The sequence below is a fragment of the Galeopterus variegatus genome, unplaced genomic scaffold (assembly GCF_000696425.1).
Source record: "Galeopterus variegatus unplaced genomic scaffold, G_variegatus-3.0.2 Scaffold537, whole genome shotgun sequence".
Classification (NCBI taxonomy): domain Eukaryota; kingdom Metazoa; phylum Chordata; class Mammalia; order Dermoptera; family Cynocephalidae; genus Galeopterus; species Galeopterus variegatus.
The window spans coordinates 597,509-604,708 of NW_007726648.1; positions in this window are offsets into that span (position 1 = coordinate 597,509).

Genomic DNA, 7,200 nt, shown 5'->3' on the forward strand with positions numbered 1-7,200 from the left:
CTTCTACATCATCTCATCCCTTCTTAAAACTAGTCATCCATTTGCAAACTGCTGATTTCTTTAGGGCTTTGTCCTCATAAACTTTTCATGAAGGATTGATGATTTCACCATTCTTCCACCCAAGCTTCACCATCAATTTGATGTTTGTTCTTGCTTCAATTTTAGCAGAATTCATGTTGCTCTGATAGAGGATGTTTTCAAACTGATATCTTATTCTTCTTAGTTCCTCAAACTAGATTCTGTTCAGACATGTTATAACAAGTTAGGACTAGTTTATTTTGGTGTAAAACAATTTTGAAATTCATGCACAGTTTTTTCAGAATATGCATTTTCCATGAACTTTTGAAGACCCCTCAGTTATATTAGACCTGATGGGAGAAATAGACTCCAACACAATAATGGTTAGTGACTTTAACACCCCACTTTCAGCAAAGGACAGATCATCTAGACAGAAAATTTCCTAGACAGGAAACATCAGAATCAATCTCTATTCCAGGTCGATTGGACCTAACAGATATTTGTAGAACATTTCATCTAACAGCTGCAGTATACACATTCTTCTCAGCAGCATATGGAACATGTTCTAGAATATACCATATGTTAGGTTACAAAATGTCTAGACAAATTTTAAAAATTGAACTCATGTTAATGATCTTGTCTGACCACAATGGAATAAAACTAGAAATCAACAAAAGGGACACTAGAAACTGTGCAAATATATGAAAATTAAACACTATGCTCTCAAACAACAAATGGGTCATAGAAGAAATCAAAAAGGGAATTGAAAATTTCTTAGAGACAAATGAAAATGAAAACACAGCATACCAGAACCTAAGGTGAAAGCAGTTCTAAGAAGGAAGTTTATAGCAACAAAAATGCCAACATCAAAAAAGAAGAAAGACTCCACATAAACAACCAAATGTTTCACCTCAAGGAGCTGGAAAAAACAAAACAAACTCAAAATCAGTAGGAGAGAAATAACACAGACCAGAACAGAAATAAATGCATTGGGGATTAAAAAAACAAAAACAATACAAAAGATAGATGAAACAAAGAGTTGGTTTTTCAAAAAGGTAAACAAAATTGATAAACCTCTAGCAGACTAATGAAGAAAAAAACAGAGAGGACTCAAATAAATAAAATTAGAGATGAAAAAGGATTCCTGATACCACAGAAATACAAAGGATCATAAGAACCTACTGCAAACAACTGTACACAAATGGACAGGAAAATCTAGATGAAATGGGTAAATTCCCATTCCCATATATGTTTGATAAGACATATATCTTATCAAAGTTGAACCATGAAGAACTAGAAAACCTAAACAGACCAATAAGAAGTAATGAGACAGAGGCAATAATAAAGTCTCCCAACAAAGAAAAACCCAGGACTGGATGGCTTCACTGCCGAATTCTACCAAACATTCAAAGAACTTATACCAGTTCTTCTCAAACTCTTTCAAAATATTGAAGAGGAGGAAATACTTCCTAACTCATTCTATGAAGTCAGCATTATCCTTATACCAAAGTCAGAAAAAGACACAACAAAAAAAGAAAACTACAGATGAAATAACATATCTTTAAAGGACTTTTTAACCAGACTATACAAAAAGCCTCTCAAAACTAAATCATAAAAAAAAAACCCACCCAATCAAAAAGTGGGCAAAAGATTTGAAGATATGTAGATGGCAAATAAGCACATGAAACATGTTCTGCATCATTAGTTATTAGAAAAATGCAAATGCAAATCAAAACAACAGTAAGATATCATTAATACTTAGAATGTCTAACATTAGAAAGACTTGACCATACTAAGTATTGGTAACAAGGTGGGACAACTGGAACTTTCATGCACTTCTGATGGGAATGTAAAATGGTGCAACCACATTGAAAAATAGTCTGGTAATTTCTTAACATGTTAAACAAACATCTACATATGACCCAACCATTCCTCTCCTAGGATTTTACCTAAAAGAACTGATAGCATATGTTCACGTAAAAACGTGTACACAAAAGTTCATAGGAGGTTTATTTGTGATAGTAAAAAAACTGAAAACAATCCAAATATTCATAAACAGCTGAAAGGATAAACAAATTGTGTTAAATCTGTATAACAGAACACCACTCAGCAAGAAAAAAATAACCAGAATATTGGCCACATGTAAAAAGAAGTGAATCTGAAAATAATCGTGCTTAAAAAAATATGCTGAGTGAAAGATTTCAGACCACGGAATACATACTGTATGAGTGTATTTACACAAAATTCTAGAAAATGCAAACTAATCTGTAGACACAGAAAGTAAATCAATGGTTGCCTGTGAATGGAAAATGGTTTGGGGGGGAGGGGAAGGGGGAAAAAATTACAAAAAAAAAAAAAAAAACTTTTGGGTGTGAAGGATATGTTCATTACATAAGAGGAGATGATGATTTCCCAGGTGTATGTGTATGTTAGAAACTTATCAAATTGTATACAGTACAGTGTTTTCAGTTAGTATATGTCAAGTATACCTTTAAGAAGCTATAAAAAATAACACAAAAATACTAGCATGGTGGCATAGGAAAGTGTTAACATATCTGATTAATGGTACTTATTTACCTCTATCAAATTATACATACTACCTAAAACCATGCACCTTATATAAATCGGTATATACCATTAATATCATCCAAAACAAATAAATATTTGGACATAAAAATGCAGAATGTTTGAGCTTAATTCTAGGATTACATTCTCAGAAGTGGAAAATGACAGAAATATGTAAATTGCAAGAAAGAGACTAGACAGATTAGTTTTCTTTATTGCTTCACCATTAACACTATATTCAGAAGACAAATTGGTCTGAGAAAATTAATATCAGAGCTTCCAAATTCTTGTATCTGACTGTGCTCTTTAGTTTTCAGAATATTGCACTTTCGTCTCCTGACTATAATCATCATCCTCATCCAAATAAAAGACATTAAGTGCCTGTCTTTGCGGAGTTGACACTGAACAGAGAGCATGTTGAGGACTGCACACAATTATCCCCATCCTCTAGGAATTTACTGTCTCTGAGAAAATGTATAAAGACAAAATTGAGTGGTCTTGCCAAAATAAAACTCAGCATTAAATAAGTAGTGGCAACTTATTTTTTCCCTAGCACCTTCAGGTCAGTGTGGGGCATCAGTCTTAAGACAGATCCACTGGCTTTTGACAAAACGATGTGTGTGTGTGCATTTGGTTAGAGAGCCTACCTTCAGCATGTTTCCTATTTGCTCAGGCTTTTAGCTAAATGTACAAATGCCATTTCCAATCAGCTTTGTATTTTCTTTTCTTCCCCCAACCCTTCTTCCCCAGCCCCTGGTAACCACCATTCTACTCTCTGCTTCTACTGATTTGACTTTTTTAGATTCCACATATAAGCAAGATCATGTTGTATTGTCTTTCAGTCTGGCTTATTTCACTTAACATAAAGTCCTCCATTTTCATTCATGTTGTAATGAATAGCAGGGCCTACTTTTTTTTTTTTTTTTTTTGTCCTTTTTGAGACTGGCCGCACCGTACTCAGCCAGTGAGCGCTGTGAGCGCACCGGTCATCCCTATATAGGATCCGAACCCGGGGCGGGGGGGGCTGCTGCGCTCCCAGCGCCGCACTCTCCCAAGTGCGCCAGGGGCTTGGCCAGGACCTACTTTTTTAAAGCTGAATAATATTCCATTGTACATATACCACATTTTAAAAATTCTTTCATCCATTAATGGACAATTAAGTTGACTCAATATTTTGGCTATTATGAATAATGTGGCAATGAATATTGGGAGTGCAATTATCTCTTTGACATACTGATTTCATTTCCTTTGGGTATATATCCAGCAAAGGATTGCTAAATCATACGGTATTTCTATAAATATTGATATTAATAGCAGATAAGCCTGAGGAAAACCCCAGTATTTCTAGAAAATATGCGGGCTGTGAATGGAGCACAGAGAGGGCTGAGACAACACCTGTATCTCTAATAGCAAATGCTGGAAAGGATGAGGAGAAAGGGGAACACTTCTACACTGTTGGTGGGACTGTTTATTAGTACAGCCATTATGAAAAACAGTATGGAAATTCCTCAAACTACAGATAGAACTATCATATGATCCAGCAATCCCACTGCTGAATATATACCCAAAGGAATGGAAAACATCATGTCAAAGAGGTACCTATATTCACATGTTATTGCAGGTCTATCTTACAATAGCCAAGATATGGAACCAACCAAAATGTCCATCAACAGAGGACTGGATAAGGAAAATGTGGATTATATACACAATGGAATACTATTCTGCCATAAAAATGAATGAAATTCTTCCATTTGCATAAACATGGATGAGCTTAGAGAAAATTATGTTAAGTGAAATAAGCCAGGCACAGAAAGAGAAATAACACATAAGTAGGAGCTAAAAAAAAAAAAGAAAGGTATAATAATCACAATATTTCATTAAACCTTCAAAAGGAGAGAGCAGAACTGAGGTGACTAGAGGTGGGAAGTGGGGAGGGGTAGCAAGAAATCAGTAAAGGGCCACAAAAAATGATTATATTGTATAATGTTGAACATAATAATTTTCTTGATTTGAGTAGCACATAAGGCACAGAGGTATAGATATTTAATGCTGTACCTCACAGATACGTACAATCAATTGCATTTCAATAAAACAAAGAAAAAAATCCATATCTCTAGTACCTAATAAAATTCCTGGCACATGGTGAGTACTCAATGAACTAATGAATGAATGAATGAATTTGTTCTTCAGAAAATTATATTTCCACTTGGGGGGTGTGTGTATATATGTATATATTTATGGAACATGTAGGTAGTTTACCACGTGTATTAGTTATCTGTTGCTGCATTTAAAAAAATTAGCAGTTGAAAACAATAGACATTTATTATCTCTCATAGTTTCTGTGGGTCAGGAATTCAAGAGTGGCATAGCTGAGCTATCTGACTTGGAATTTCTCATTGGATATTGCTGTCAAGATGTCATCCAGAAATGTCATCATCTGAAGATTTGACTAAAGCTGGAGGATTCACTTCCAAAATAGTTTCCAAAACAGGGCGTAAATGATTATGGCTGTTGGCAAGGAGGTCATGTGGGATCCTCTGTGTAGCTTCATGAGTTCTTTATAACATGGCACCTTGCTTCCACGAGAATGAATGGTCCCAGAGAACAAGGTGGAAGCTACAGTGATTTTTATAAGCTAGTCTTATGAGTCGTACTTCATCATTTCTGCAATATCTCAATTGTTACATAGGCCAGCCCTATGCAGCGTTGAAGGGGACAACACAAAGTCATAAAAAGCAGAAAAGGAGAGTCATTGGGGACCATTTTGAAGTTTGACAAGGACATCATGCTTGGGATTTTTTTAAAGTTTCACTAGCTATTGTAGCATTGACACACATGCACTTGAACTTTGCCAAAAGCATCATGCTCATTATCATAATTTTGTGCCCTCAATTTACCTGTCTATATTAACTAAAGGTTCTTTTGGGAGGTAGTTAGCAGCTTTATTGGAAGGATAATGCATCTGTGTAGCTAATACTGCTGGTGTTCCATTCAGATCCCATCTGATTTTGATCCTTTTTACCATTTCTGTGCATTTCTCTCCTAGATTCTGTTTGCTTTTGCTTTTGACTATCTGCACCTACAACTCTCTTGAAAGACTGCCCTTGGGCTATGAGACAACCACTTTGCCTTCACACACAAAGAGTTGTAAGTACCTGGGATTCTATGTCCCCTTGGGTTAGTTTTTATCTAGTGCCACACTGATATGTATAAGATCCCAGCTCACTTGTTTTGGTTTAAAGGCAAATTATGAGTAACTTACTACAGATTCCCCATCAAAATAAGACTGAAACTCTTTGCCTGATATCACGCCTTTGATTAGCTTCTTCTTCTTCCTACCCCTGCTTTCCACACTCTCTGGTTTTTCCTGGGATCCCTGCCCTCATAAAGTATTTGCACATAAATCCTTGTCTCAGGGTTTGATTTTGGAAAATCTAACCTAACGCAAACTAAGTTCTTACAGGCACAAGGAATGGAAATTTCAACTCAAATGGGCTTAAACAATAAAAAAGGTTTATTGGCTCAGATAATTAGATATTTATGCAATAGGGAAAGTCTCAATTATCAGTGATGACATGAAGGATATGGTTTCTTTATGTCCCTCTGCCCTCCCTTATGTATCATCTTCAGCTGCCTTCCCTCATGGAAAAATGGCTATGGCATTTTCAGCCCTCATATCTGTGAAACATCGACCCTAAGAAGGGAGACTATCTCTTATGATCATGTCTTTACAAAAGCAAGAATAATATTTTCCCAGTTTTCTCCTAAAAAAAAATCGCATTGTATCTTTTTGGCCTGAATTGGGTCATGTGCCCAGCACATGGCCGTTCTCTGTGGCCCGAATAAAGACCTGGTCCGGGTTACCTGAACCCATCACTACGACAAGGGAAATAGGGTTAATGGATTGGGTTGGTCTCACCAGCGCCCACTTCTGACTGACACTGGGGTCACCTTATCCACAGGACAGACACCTGAATGTCAGCCTGGGTCTTGTTAGAAAATGGGAATTGGAGGATAGGTACTAACCAAGCAACAAATGAATGTCCATTCTACTCAATGATGGAGCCTTAGAAAGTGTTTAATGACACTGGCTTTGGCATGAAAATAATGAACCAAGAATTTAACCCCACAAGGGCATGAGAACCTTCTTTTCACTTTTCTACTGCCTTAAAGTTATTTGGGTCAATCACTCTTGTTCTGTGTTTCTTCATTTCAAAATTTAAATTCCACAGAGAGCAACTCTGATTGGCACAATGTAGATAAGATGTCCAATCACCATGGCCCGACAGTCAGGATCATCCAGTAAAGGCGTTGCTCCTGCAGGTTCATTCCTCCATGCTGAGGCCATTCCTAGAAAAGGCAGCATGGCTGCTGGAAAAGCCTCTCCTCCTGAGAGGCTACAACCATGTAATGCCTTTAGGGCTAGGAAGTTAATTAGGCTCTGATTGGACCATATTCATCTTCAGGGCTGTATTAGCATCATTAGAAGTCCTGATCTCTGATGACCACACCTCCCCAATCACCACATAAAATTCAATATGAAAATAATTCTTACCACAGATGTTTGATAAAACTCTGTTATTTTCCATGATCTCAGTTTTAATACTTTTTTTCTTT